Source organism: Euprymna scolopes, chromosome 10 (assembly GCF_053919585.1).
Source record: "Euprymna scolopes isolate OS-2025 chromosome 10, ASM5391958v1, whole genome shotgun sequence".
In the NCBI taxonomy this organism is placed as follows: Eukaryota; Metazoa; Mollusca; class Cephalopoda; order Sepiida; family Sepiolidae; genus Euprymna; species Euprymna scolopes.
Genome location: NC_136491.1, coordinates 47,556,389 through 47,571,060, shown reverse-complemented (window position 1 = coordinate 47,571,060; position 14,672 = coordinate 47,556,389). Strand labels below are relative to the sequence as shown.

The following is a 14,672-nucleotide window of genomic DNA, read 5'->3' as shown; positions in this document are numbered from 1 at the left end:
GTTTGTTTTTTGTTTTGTTTTGTTTTGTTTTTGTTAACAATCGCCAATCATTCAAATAACATGAAAAATGGGCTAGAAATGCAACCCGAAGAAAATCAATACCACGCGCTAATTCATTCTTTTTGCTTTAATCTTTTTTTAATTATTTATTTATTTTTTTATTTTTATTTTTTTTTTCAGCTTTTCCCCCTTTTTTCTATCCTCTCATTCATTTTTTTTTTTCTAATCTTTCTCTCCGGAAAATAATCTCGGAGACATATTAAATATTTTAATAATACAGGGTGGGCCAAAATAAGGGTTCTATCTTTAAATATAATCATATATATATATATATAGGACCCTTATTTTGGCCCACCCTGTAGATGTGCTACTGCTCTACAGACTTTCACTTTATGCCCTCCTCCCTGTAAGTTAACGACAAACACCTCCTTAGCTGCAATCATATTATCAGCAATAGCCCTTACTCTCTGTCTCTGCCGAAAACTAAATGAAAATCCCATAAGGAGAGCCCTTCCCCCCCCCCCTCCCAGAACTGCTCATTTCCAGAGCACAACAACAGCGCGGAGTTACTTCCCAATTGACTATAACTTGATCATTTTCAAATCCAACGTAAACAAGTTATTGATGAACCGTTCTCTAAAATAAATTATTTCCTATCCAATTTTGTCAGCATCATCAATCATCACGGTGTTGTCTCACCTTACACTCATTATTTCTTATCCTCGAGTGGCTACAGGACCTTGATACGCGGCGACTCAATAGCATATTTAAAAAAAGGATGTGCTCGTTGACACAACACGTGACTATCGTTCAAGATTGGCTAACGAACCGACTCGTCCGTCTAGCCATGCACACGAATTACTTTAATATCGCAGCAACTTCTTTACGTCCACGTGTTGCCGAAGCTGTGCACACCTCGCCAGGTTTTTAGCAAAAATTTACCCTTTCCACCGCAGACTCTAAAATATGAATTGACTTTTCACGAACCAAAAAAATAAAAATACAAATAAATTACATTAAAGCTTGCGATGTCAATGTCAGCCGTATGTCAAAAGAAAACTCCTCTGCTCAAGTTTCGCCGGTCATGTGCTTGTGGCGCAATGGATAAGGTGTCTGACTACGGATCAGAAGATTCCAGGTTCGAATCCTTGCAAGCTTGCACGCATTTTTTTTTTAGTTTAGGTGTGGAAGAAAAGAAAGAAGATACGAAATAGTACAATGAATAACTTTGAATAACTTTTGTCCCTTGTTTTCAAATATATATTAGATTGATACAAAAATAATGTCGTGTTTTGACGTATATATATCTGATAAAAAACGACAATGTGTAGAATTTTAGGGGCACGTGTATGAGCTCTATCTCGTATATATATATATGTGTGTGTGTGTGTGTGTGTGTGTGTGTGTGTGTATGTGTGTGTCTGGTCACGAATAGGCTCGTATATGGTTGACTATTTTAAAAAACTGATTTCATATAATGATAGAAGATGTATCGAGACACAGGAATGGGTATGTTTGATCTGGCAGAACAGTGGTTCATTAAAATTGTGGGGTGTGTGTTCGCGCCTGACCTCCATAGAATGGAATTCAGCACAAACTTTAATAAAGACTTTTCATAACTATCTGTGTAAGCATACTTTGATAATTATGCTTCAGTTTGAAAAAATATGGTATAATAAAATTATGGGGTGTTCGTTCGCACATGACATCCATAGAATGGAAATATGTCACAAAGTTTAACAAGGTTTTTTTTAATATAGATCCTTAGAATATTGTGATAAGTGTTTCAGTGTGAACATGTATGGTATAATAAATTATGGGGTTTATTTATTTTATTTTTACTTCCATCATATTTTGCTTTGGTTTTGATACCCCCAAATTCAACCCAAATTTACACCCCTTCCTTTTCATAACCTATCATACATTCATAAATCAGAGTCCATTTTCTGTACGCTGATTTTGTAACCCAGGCAACGACGGGTACTTTTGCTAATATATATATACATATATATATATATATATATATATATATATATATATATATATATATATATATATATATATATGCTAACTTTTTAAGTCATCTCTCTTTGGCTTTTTTTTATTAGGTTGGTTTCTATATTTGCATCAAAACAATATTTCCACCACGTGCGCCCACATATGATCGGATTTTTCGTTTTAGTGCAAAGTATTTGGAAATGAAAAAAGATAAAACAAGTTTCAGTAGTTAGAAATTAGACACGTCTGTTGAAAATTAAATATTTGACCGATTGGTGGCAACTATTAGTTGTATTCTTGTTTAATTTTCGATTTTTACATGGTTTGAAATACCACCTCAAATCTTCACTTTAGGTAAAGAAACGATGCCATCTGGAATTTCATATTTCCCAGCCTTGTAAACATTGATAAAAAAAAAAATCGATTAAAATAAACAGTTAAAAACTGTTCCAGCACTTAAAAGCGACAAAATTCCACAGAAGATAAAATTTGTTTTCGATTGGTAACAGGTATTTGTTGATATTTTGAAATACCTTATGTGGGAAATTGTTAACACTCACCGGGTAATTCTATAAACTTCGCTGACCTCCTTCAAAGTCTACAATAACATTTAAACCATTTAAATGCGTGCTTATGTAGATATTTTACTCTATTAAATAAACGTTAACGTTAGTAGAAATATTTATTCATTGTCAAATCGTATATCCTTTTATATCACATCACATTATAGAATAAAAGTTAAATGCGAGCTTGCCAGGATTCGAACCTGGAATCTTCTGATCCGTAGTCAGACGCGTTATCCGTTGCGCCACAAACCCTACGGATGAAATATCAGCCAGCGACCTATTTATTTACATTTTATCTAGTTGCGATCTGTAAAAAAGCTTAAATGTTATTTCTTTATTTATTTTGCAGAGCGGAAAGGAACAGCGTGTTTATTATTTTAAGACAAGTATTATTGACTATAAATTATATAGATTATGTAGAAAGCGGGGATCCAATTCGTAAACTTTATTATTATTGACTATTTATTCAGAACGTTTTGTTTTTTGCTTTGTTTTGTTTTAAGTTTTAGGCTAAGCTTTTACTTTGGGAATCGTTTTTACTTATTTGCTGTTAACAGGAAAGAAATAGCAATTATGTAGGCGATGTAAGCTATTTATATACACAGTTAAAAGTTAGCGGGGATTGTGGCGCTATAGATAACGCTTTTAACTACGGATCATTCCAGGTTCGAATCCTGGCAAGATTGGAAGTGTTTTACTTTTTGTTGTAAGAAGGAGAATGATACCTTTACATGTTTCTCTTATTTTCGAATATATCTATATACATAAACACTCTCATAGATATTTTGATTGGTTATTTGTGTTTTTGTTTGTTTTTTGTTTTGTTTTGTTTTTGTTAACAATCGCCAATCATTCAAATAACATGAAAAATGGGCTAGAAATGCAACCCGAAGAAAATCAATACCACGCGCTAATTCATTCTTTTTGCTTTAATCTTTTTTTTATTTATTTATTTATTTATTTTGTTTTGTTTTCAGCTTTTCCCCCTTTTTTCTATCCTCTCATTCATTTTTTTTTTCTAATCTTTCTCTCCGGAAAATAATCTCGGAGACATATTAAATATTTTAATAATACAGGGTGGGCCAAAATAAGGGTCCTATCTTTAAATATAATCATATATATATATATAGGACCCTTATTTTGGCCCACCCTGTAGATGTGCTACTGCTCTACAGACTTACACTTTATGCCCTCCTCCCTGTAAGTTAACGACAAACACCTCCTTAGCTGCAATCATATTATCAGCAATAGTCCTTACTCTCTGTCTCTGCCTTAAACTAAATAAAAATCCCATAAGGAGAGCCCTTCCCCCCCCCCCTCCCAGAACTGCTTATTTCCAGAACACAACAACTGAACAGCGCGGAGTTACTTCCCAATTGACTATAACTTGATCATTTTCAAATCCAACGTAAACAAGTTATTGATGAACCGTTCTCTAAAATAAATTATTTCCTATCCAATTTTGTCAGCATCATCAATCATCACGGTGTTGTCTCACCTTACACTCATTATTTCTTATCCTCGAGTGGCTACATGGCCTTGATACGCGGCGACTCAATAGCATATTTAAAAAAAGGATGTGCTCATTGACACAACACGGAACTATCGTTCAAGATTGGCTAACGAACCGACTCGTCCGTCTAGCCATCGCAGCAACTTCTTTACATCCACGTGTTGCCGAAGCTGTGCACACCTCGCCAGGTTTTTAGCAAAAATTTACCCTTTCCACCGCAGACTCTAAAATATGAATTGACTTTTCACGAACCAAAAAAATAAAAATTAAAAATAAATTACATTAAAGCTTGCGATGTCAATGTCAGCCTTATGTGAAAAGAAAACTCCTCTGCTCAAGTTTCGCCGGTCATGTGCTTGTGGCGCAGTGGATAAGGTGTCTGACTACGGATCAGAAGATTCCAGGTTCGAATCCTGGAAAGCTCGCACGCATTTTTTTTTAGTTTATGTTTGAAAGAAAAGAAAGAAGATACGAAATAGTACAATGAATAACTTTGAATAACTTTTGTTCCTTGTTTTCAAATATATATTAGATTGGTACAAAAATAATGTCGTGTTTTGACGTATATATATCTGATAAAAAACGACAATGTGTAGAATTTTAGGGGCACGTGTATGAGCTGTATCCCGTATATGTGTGTGTGTGTGTGTGTGTGTGTGTGTGTGTGTGTGTGTGTGATCACGAATAGGCTCCTATATGGTTGACTATTTTAAAAAACTGATTACATATAATGATAGATGTATCGAGACACAGGAATGGGTATATTTGATCTGACAGACCAGTGGTTCATTAAAATTGTGGGGTCTGCGTTCGTGCCTGGTCCACAAAGTATTGAAATAAAAAATTAAAAATTAAAAAAGAAACGTTAACAAGTTTTTTTGATATAGATGTACATAAGAATACTTTGATAAGTATGTTTTAACTTAAATATGGATGGTATAATAAAATTGTGGTGTCTGCGTTCACGCCTGGCCTCCATAGAATGGAAATCAGCACAAACTTTAATAAAGACTTTTCATATCTTTCTGTGTAAGTATACTTTGATAATTATGTTTCAGTTTGAAGAAATATGGTATAATAAAATTATGGAGTGTTCGTTCGCACCTGACATCCATAGAATGGAAATATGTCACAAAATTTAACAAGGTTTTTTAATATAGATCCACAGAATATTGTGATAATTGTTTCAGTGTGAACAGGTATGGTATAATAAATTATGGTATTTATCTATTTTATTTTTACTTCCATCATATTTTGCTTTGGTTTTGATACGCCCAAATTCAACCCAAATTTACAACCCTTCCTTTTCATAACCTATCATACATTCATAAATCAGAGGCCATTTTCTGTACGCTGATTTTGTAAACCAGGCAACGACGGGTACTTTTGCTAGTATATATATATATATATATATATATATATATATATATATATATATATATATATATATATATATATATATATATATGCTAACTTGTTAAGTCATCTCTCTTTGGCTTTTTTTTATTAGGTTGGTTTCTATATTTGCATCAAAACAATATTTCCACCACGTGCGCCCACATATTATCGGATTTTTCGTTTTAGTGCAAAGTATTTGGAAATGAAAAAAGATAAAACAAGTTTCAGTAGTTAGAAATTAGACACGTCTGTTGAAAATAAAATATTTGACCGATTGGTGCCAACTATTAGTTGTATTTTTGTTTAATTTTCGATTTTTACATGGTTTGAAATACCACCTCAAATCTTCACTTTAGGTAAAGAAACGATGCCATCTGGAATTTCATATTTCCCAGCCTTGTAAACATTGATAAAAAAAAAATCAACTAAAATAAACAGTTAAAAACAGTTCCAGCACTTAAAAGCGACAAAATTCCACAGAAGATAAAATTTGTTTTCGATTGGTAACAGGTATTTGTTGATATTTTGAAATACCTTATGTGGGAAATTGTTAAAACTCACCGGGTAATTCTATAGACTTCGCTGACCTCCTTCAAAGTCTACAATAACATTTAAACCATTTAAATGCGTGCTTATGTAGATATTTTACTCTATTAAATAAACGTTAACGTTAGTAGAAATATTTATTCATTGTCAAATCGTATATCCTTTTATATCACATCACATTATAGAATAAAAGTTAAATGCGAGCTTGCCAGGATTCGAACCTGGAATCTTCTGATCCGTAGTCAGACGCGTTATCCGTTGCGCCACAAGCCCTACTCATGAAACAGCGACCTATTTATTTACATTTTATATAGTTGCGATCTGTAAAAAAGCTTGAATGTTATTTCTTTATTTATTTTGCAGAGCGAAAAGGAACAGCGTGTTTATTATTTTAAGACAAATATTATTAACTATAAATTATATAGATTATGTAGAAAGCGGGGATCCAATTCGTAAACTTTATTATTATCGACTATTTATTCAGAACGTTTTGTTTTTTGCTTTGTTTTGTTTTAAGTTTTAGGCTAAGCTTTTACTTTGGGAATCGTTTTCACTTATTTGCTGTTAACAGGAAAGAAATAGCAATTATGTAGGCGATGTAAGCTATTTATATACACAGTTAAAAGGTAACGGGGATTGTGGCGCTATAGATAACGCTTTTAACTACGGATCATTCCAGGTTCGAATCCTGGCAAGATTGGAAGTGTTTTACTTTTTGTTGTAAGAAGGAGAATGATACCATTCTCTAATAACCTTTACATGTTTCTCTTATTTTCGAATATATCTATATACATAAACACTCTCATAGATATTTTGATTGGTTGTTTGTGTTTTTTGTTTGTTTTTTGTTTTGTTTTGTTTTGTTTTTGTTAACAATCGACAATCATTCAAATAACATGAAAAATGGGCTTGAAATGCAACCCGAAGAAAATTAATACCACGCGCTAATTCATTCTTTTTGCTTTAATCTTTTTTTTATTTATTTATTTATTTTTTTTTTTTTTGTTTTCAGCTTTTCCCCCTTTTTTCTATCCTCTCATTCATTTTTTTTTTCTAATCTTTCTCTCCGGAAAATAATCTCGGAGACATATTAAATATTTTAATACTACAGGGTGGGCCAAAATAAGGGTCCTATCTTTAAATATAATCATATATATATATATAGGACCCTTATTTTGGCCCACCCTGTAGATGTGCTACTGCTCTACAGACTTTCACTTTATGCCCTCCTCCCTGTAAGTTAACGACAAACACCTCCTTAGCTGCAATCACATTGTCAGCAATAGCCCTTACTCTCTGTCTCTGCCGAAAACTAAATGAAAATCCCATAAGTAGAGCCCTTCCCCCCCCTCCCTGAACTGCTCATTTCCAGAACACAACAGCGCGGAGTTACTTCCCAATTGACTATAACTTGATCATTTTCAAATCCAACGTAAACAAGTTATTGATGAACCTTTCTCTAAAATAAATTATTTCCTATCCAATTTTGTCAGCATCATCAATCATCACGGTGTTGTCTCACCTTACACTCATTATTTCTTATCCTCGAGTTGCTACAGGACCTTGATACGCGGCGACTCCATAGCATATTTAAAAAAAAGGATGTGCTCATTGACAAAACTCGTGACTATCGTTCAAGATTGGCTAACGAACCGACTCGTCCGTCTAGCCATGCACACGAATTACTTTAATATCGCAGCAACTTCTTTACGTCCACGTGTTGCCGAATTTATCCTTTCCACCGCAGACTCTAAAATATAAATTGACTTTTCACGAACCAAAAAAATGAAAATAAAAATAAGTTACATTAAAGCTTGCGATGTCAATGTCAGCCGTATGTCAAAACAAAACTCCTCTGCTCAGGTTTCGCCGGTCGTGTGCTTGTGGCGCAATGGATAAGGTGTCTGACTACGGATCAGAAGATTCCAGGTTCGAATCCTGGCAAGCTCGCACGCATTTTTTTTTTTTTAGTTTATGTTTGAAAGAAAAGAAAGAAGATACGAAATAGTACAATGAATAACTTTGAATAACTTTTGTCCCTTGTTTTCAAATATATATTAGATTGGTACAAAAATAATGTCGTGTTTTGACGTATATATATATCTGATAAAAAACGACAATGTGTAGAATTTTAGGGGCACGTGTATGAGCTGTATCCCGTATATGTGTATATATGTGTGTGTGTGTGTGTGTGTGTGTGTGTGTGTGTGTGTGTGTGTGTGTGGTCACGAATAGGCTCCTATATGGTTGACTATTTTAAAAAACTGATTACATATAATGATAGATGTATCGAGACACAGGAATTGGTATATTTGATCTGGCAGAGCAGTGGTTCATTAAAATTGTGGGGTCTGTGTTCGTGTCTAGTCAACAAAGTATTGAAATAAAAAATTAAAAATTTAAAAAAAAACGTTTACAAGTGTTTTTGATATAGATGTTCATAAGAATATTTGATAAGTATGTTTTAACTTAAATAGGGATGGTATAATAAAATTGTGGTGTCTGCGTTCGCACCTGGCCTCCATAGAATGGAAATCAGCACAAACTTTAATAAAGACTTTTCATATCTATCTGTGTAAGCATACTTTGATAATTATGTTTCAGTTTGGAGAAATATGGTATGATAAAATTATGGAGTGTTCGTTCGAACCTGACATCCATAGAATGGAAATATGTCACAAAGTTTAACAAGGTTTTTTAATATAGATCCACAGAATATTGTGATAAGTGTTTCAGTGTGAACAGGTATGGTATAATAAATTATGGTGTTTATCTATTTTATTTTTACTTCCATCATATTTTGCTTTGGTTTTGATACGCCCAAATTCAACCCAAATTTACAACCCTTCCTTTTCATAACCTATCATACATTCATAAATCAGAGTCCATTTTCTGTACGCTGATTTTGTAACCCAGGCAACGACGGGTACTTTTGCTAGTATATATATATATATATATATATATATATATATATATATATGCTAACTATTTAAGTCATCTCTCTTTGGCTTTTTTTATTAGGTTGGTTTCTATATTTGCATCAAAACAATATTTCCACCACGTGCGCCCACATATGATCGGATTTTTCGGTTTAGTGCAAAGTATTTGGAAATGAAAAAAGATAAAACAAGTTTCAGTAGTTAGAAATTAGACACGTCTGTTGAAAATTAAATATTTGACCGATTGGTGGCAACTATTAGTTGTATTTTTGTTTAATTTTCGATTTTTACATGGTTTGAAATACCACCTCAAATCTTCACTTTAGATAAAGAAACGATGCCATCTGGAATTTCATATTTCCCAGCCTTGTAAACAGTGATAAAAAAAATCAACTAAAATAAACAGTTAAAAACAGTTCCAGCACTTAAAAGCGACAAAATTCCACAGAAGATAAAAATTGTTTTCGATTGGTAACAGGTATTTGTTGATATTTTGAAATACCTTATGTCGGAAATTGTTAAAACTCACTGGGTAATTCTATAAACTTCGCTGACCTCCTTCAAAGTCTACAATAACATTTAAACCATTTAAATGCGTGCTTATGTAGATATTTTACTCTATTAAATAAACGTTAACGTTAGTAGAAATATTTATTCATTGTCAAATCGTATATCCTTTTATATCACATCACATTATAGAATAAAAGTTAAATGCGAGCTTGCCAGGATTCGAACCTGGAATCTTCTGATCCGTAGTCAGACGCGTTATCCGTTGCGCCACAAGCCCTACTCATGAAACAGCGATCTATTTATTTACATTTTATATAGTTGCGATCTGTAAAAAAGCTTGAATGTTATTTATTTATTTATTTTGCAGAGCGAAAAGGAACAGCGTGTTTATTATTTTAAGACAAATATTATTAACTATAAATTATATAGATTATGTAGAAAGCGGGGATCCAATTCGTAAACTTTATTATTATCGACTATTTATTCAGAACGTTTTGTTTTTTGCTTTGTTTTGTTTTAAGTTTTAGGCTAAGCTTTTACTTTGGGAATCGTTTTTACTTATTTGCTGTTAACAGGAAAGAAATAGCAATTATGTAAGCGATGTAAGCTATTTATATACACAGTTAAAAGTTATCGGGGATTGTGGCGCTCGATAACATTTTTAACTATGGATCATTCCAGGTTTGAATCCTGGCAAGATTGAAAGTATTTTACTTTTTGGTGTAAGAAGGAGAATGATACCATTCTCTAATAACCTTTACATGTTTCTCTTATTTTCGAATATATCTATATACATGAACACCCTCGTAGATATTTTGATTGATTGTTTGTGTTTTTTGTTTTGTTTTGTTTTGTTTTGTTTTTGTTAACAATCGCCAATCATTCAAATAACATGAAAAATGGGATAGAACTGCATTATGCAAACCGAAGAAAATTAATACCACGCGCTAATTCATTCTTTTTGCTTTAATCCTTTTTTTTATTTATTTTTTTTTCAGCTTTTCCCCCTTTTTCTATCCTCTCATTCATTTGTTGTTGTTTTTTTTTTTTGTTTTTTGTTTTTTTTGTTTTGTTTTTTCTAATCTTTCCCTCCGGAAAATGATCTCGGAGAAATATTAAATATTTTAATAATAGATGTTGGTAATGCCATCAGATGGCAGGTGCTATTGCTCTACAGACTTTCGCTTTATGCCCTCCTCCCTGTAAGGCATTAACGGCAAACACTTGTTTTGCTGCAATCACATTATCAGCAATAGCCCTTACTCTCTGTCGCTGCCTAAAACTAAATGAAAATCCCATAAGCAGAGCCCCCCCCCCGTCCCAGAACTACTCATTTCCAGAACACAACAGCGCGGAGTTACTTCCCAATTGACTATAACTTGATCATTTTCAAATCCAACGTAAACAAGTTATTGATGAACCGTTCTCTAAAATAAATTATTTCCTATCCAATTTTGTCAGCATCATCAATCATCACGGTGTTGTCTCACCTTACACTCATTATTTCTTATCCTCGAGTTGCTACAAGACCTTGATACGCGGCGACTCCATAGCATATCAAAAAAAAAAAAGGATGTGCTCGTTTACACAACACGGAATTATCGTTCAAGATTGGCTAACGAACCGACTCGTCCGTACACGAATTACTTTAATATCGCAGCCAGCAACTTCTTTACGTCCACGTGTTGCTGAAGCTGTGCACACTTCGCCAGGTTTTTAGCAAAAATTTACCCTTTCCACTGCAGACTGTAAAATATAAATTGACTTTTCACGAACCAAAAAAATGAAAATAAATTACATTAAAGCTTGCAATGTCAATGTCAGCCGTATGTCAAAACAAGACTCCACTGCTCAGTTTTTACCAGTCAGGGGTTTTTGGCGCAATGGATAAGGTGTCTGACCACGGATCAGAAGATTCCAGGTTCGAATCCTGGCAAGCTCGCACGCATTATTTTTTTAGTTTATGTTTGAAAGAAAAGAAAGAAGATACGAAATAGTACAATGAATAACTTTGAATAACTTTTGTCCCTTGTTTTCAAATATATATTAGATTGGTACAAAAATAATGTCGTGTTTTGACGTATATATATCTGATAAAAAACGACAATGTGTAGAATTTTAGGGGCACGTGCATGAGCTGTATCCCGTATATGTGTATATGTGTGTGTGTGTGTGTGTGTGTGTGTCTAGTCACGAATAGGCTCCTATATGGTTGACTATTTTAAAAAACTGATTACATATAATGATAGATGTATCGAGACACAGGAATGGGTATATTTGATCTGGCAGAACAGTGGTTCATTAAAATTGTGGGGTCTGCGTTCGTGCCTGGTCCACAAAGTATTGAAATAAAAATTAAAAATTAAAAAAAAAACGTTTACAAGTGTTTTTGATATAGATGTACATAAGAATACTTTGTTAGTACGTTTTACCTTAAATAGGGATGGTATAATAAAATTGTGGTGTCTGCGTTCGCGCCTGGCCTCCATAGAATGGAAATCAGCACAAACTTTAATAAAGACTTTTCATATCTATCTGTGTAAGCATACTTTGATAATTATGTTTCAGTTTGGAGAAATATGGTATGATAAAATTATGGAGTGTTCGTTCGCACCTGACATCCATAGAATGGAAATATGTCACAAAGTTTAACAAGGTTTTTTAATATAGATCCACAGAATATTGTGATAAGTGTTTCAGTGTGAACAGGTATGGTATAATAAATTATGGTATTTATCTATTTTATTTTTACTTCCATCATATTTTGCTTTGGTTTTGATACGCCCAAATTCAACCCAAATTTACAACCCTTCGTTTTCATAACATATCATACATTCATAAATCAGAGTCCATTTTCTGTACGCTGAATTTGTAACCCAGGCAACGACGGGTACTTTTGCTAGTATATATATATATATATATATATATATATATATATATATATATATATATATATATATATATATATATATAAATATATATATATGTATGCTAACTTTTTAAGTCATCTCTCTTTGGCTTTTTTTTATTAGGTTGGTTTCTATATTTGCATCAAAACAATATTTCCACCACGTGCGCCCACATATGATCGGATTTTTCGGTTTAGTGCAAAGTATTTGGAAATGAAAAAAGATAAAACAAGTTTCAGTAGTTAGAAATTAGACACGTCTGTTGAAAATTAAATATTTGACCGATTGGTGGCAACTATTAGTTGTATTTTTGTTTAATTTTCGATTTTTACATGGTTTGAAATACCACCTCAAATCTTCACTTTAGATAAAGAAACGATGCTATCTGGAATTTCATATTCCCCAGCCTTGTAAACATTGATAAAAAAAAAAATCAACTAAAGTAAACAGTTAAAAACAGTTCAAGCACTTAAAAGCGACAAAATTCCACAGAAGATAAAATTTGTTTTCGATTGGTAACAGGTATTTGTTGATATTTTGAAATACCTTATGTGGGAAATTGTTAAAACTCACCGGGTAATTCTATAGACTTCTCTGACCTCCTTCAAAGTCGACAATAACATTTAAACCATTTAAATGCGTGCTTATGTAGATATTTTACTCTATTAAATAAACGTTAACGTTAGTAGAAATATTTATTCATTGTCAAATCGTATATCCTTTTATATCACATCACATTATAGAATAAAAGTTAAATGCGAGCTTGCCAGGATTCGAACCTGGAATCTTCTGATCCGTAGTCAGACGCGTTATCCGTTGCGCCACAAGCCCCACTCATGAAACAGCGGCCTATTTATTTACATTTTATCTATTGGCGATCTGTAAAAAAAGCTTAAATGTTATTTGTTTATTTATTTTGCAGAGCGGAAAGGAACAGCGTTTTTATTATTTTAAGACAAATATTATTAACTATAAATTATATAGATTATGTAGAAAGCGGGGATCCAATTCGTAAACTTTATCATTATCGACTATTTATTCAGAACGTTTTGTTTTTTGCTTTGTTTTGTTTTTAGTTTTAGGCTAAGCTTTTACTTTGGGAATCGTTTTTAAGCTATTTATATACACAGTTAAAAGTTAGCGGTGATTGTAGCGCTAGATAACACTTTTAACTACGGATCATTCCAGGTTCGAATCCTGGTAAGATTGAAAGTATTTTACCTTTTTGTGTAAGAAGGAGAATGATACCATTCTCTAATAACCTTTACATGCTTCTTTTATTTTCGAATATATCTATATACATAAACACCCTCATAGATATTTTGATTGATTTTTTGTGTTTTTTGTTTGTTTTTTGTTTTGTTTTTTTGTTTTTTTTGTTCAAATAACATGAAAAATGGGCTAGAAATGCAAACCAAAGAAAATTAATACCACGCGCTAATTCATTCTTTTTGCTTTAATCTTTTTTTTATTTATTATTTTTTTTTTAGCTTTTCCTCCTTTTTTTTCTATCCTCTCATTCATTTGTTGTTGTTTTTTTTTTTTGTTTTTTTTTTCTAATCTTTCTCTCCGGAAAATAATCTCGGAGAAATATTGAATACTTTAATAATAGATGTTGGTAATGCCATTAGATTGCATGTGCTACTGTAGGTGTATCAGAAATTTCGTGAAAATAGGGAATAATTCCACCCCATCTTTCCAAGCTTATAACTCCTCGAAAAATGTAATTCAAGCCCTAATTTTTTTTTCAATTAAAGGAGCAAGGACCAAGGTTTTATTAAAAAAAAAACTATTTGTGCTTTTTTTTAAAAAGGTTTTAAACTTCGGACTTTACAGGTAAATTTCTAAAAAACGTTTTTTTTTTTTTGTTTTAAATTTGAATATATTATTTATTGACCTTTTCTCTTCAATTTGTGATATATAAGACTTTGAAACATAAATTAATTATTTACTTTTTAATAGACATTTCAAAATGAGAGGCGTGAATTATTCGACCCCCTGTCTTTCCAAGCTTATAACTCCTCGAAAAATGTAATTCAAGCCCTAATTTTTTTTTCAATTAAAGGAGCAAGGACCAAGGTTTCATTAAAAAAAAAACAAAAAAAACAATGTGTTTTTTTTTTTAAAAAAGGTTTTAAACTTCGGACTTTACAGGTAAATTTCTAAAAAACGGGGTTTTTTGTTTTAAATTTGAATATATTATTTATTGACCTTTTCTCTTCAATTTGTGATATATAAGACTTTGAAACATAAATTATTTACTTTTTAATAGAAACTTGAAAATGGGGGGGCG

General features: G+C 32.4%; 4 non-coding genes across 4 annotated transcripts; all 4 read right to left on the bottom strand.

The window, feature by feature from the left end:
- Positions 1-2,743: 2,743 nt before the first annotated feature.
- Positions 2,744-2,816, bottom strand: Trnar-acg (transfer RNA arginine (anticodon ACG)). Its single transcript has one exon. It is a non-coding gene; the product is annotated as a tRNA-Arg (tRNA).
- A 3,405-nt stretch (positions 2,817-6,221) lies between these two features.
- Trnar-acg (transfer RNA arginine (anticodon ACG)) lies at positions 6,222-6,294 on the bottom strand. Its single transcript has one exon. It is a non-coding gene; the product is annotated as a tRNA-Arg (tRNA).
- A 3,380-nt stretch (positions 6,295-9,674) lies between these two features.
- Trnar-acg (transfer RNA arginine (anticodon ACG)) lies at positions 9,675-9,747 on the bottom strand. Its single transcript has one exon. It is a non-coding gene; the product is annotated as a tRNA-Arg (tRNA).
- A 3,390-nt stretch (positions 9,748-13,137) lies between these two features.
- On the bottom strand, positions 13,138-13,210 carry Trnar-acg (transfer RNA arginine (anticodon ACG)). The gene has a single exon. It is a non-coding gene; the product is annotated as a tRNA-Arg (tRNA).
- Between the last annotated feature and the right edge of the window lie 1,462 nt (positions 13,211-14,672).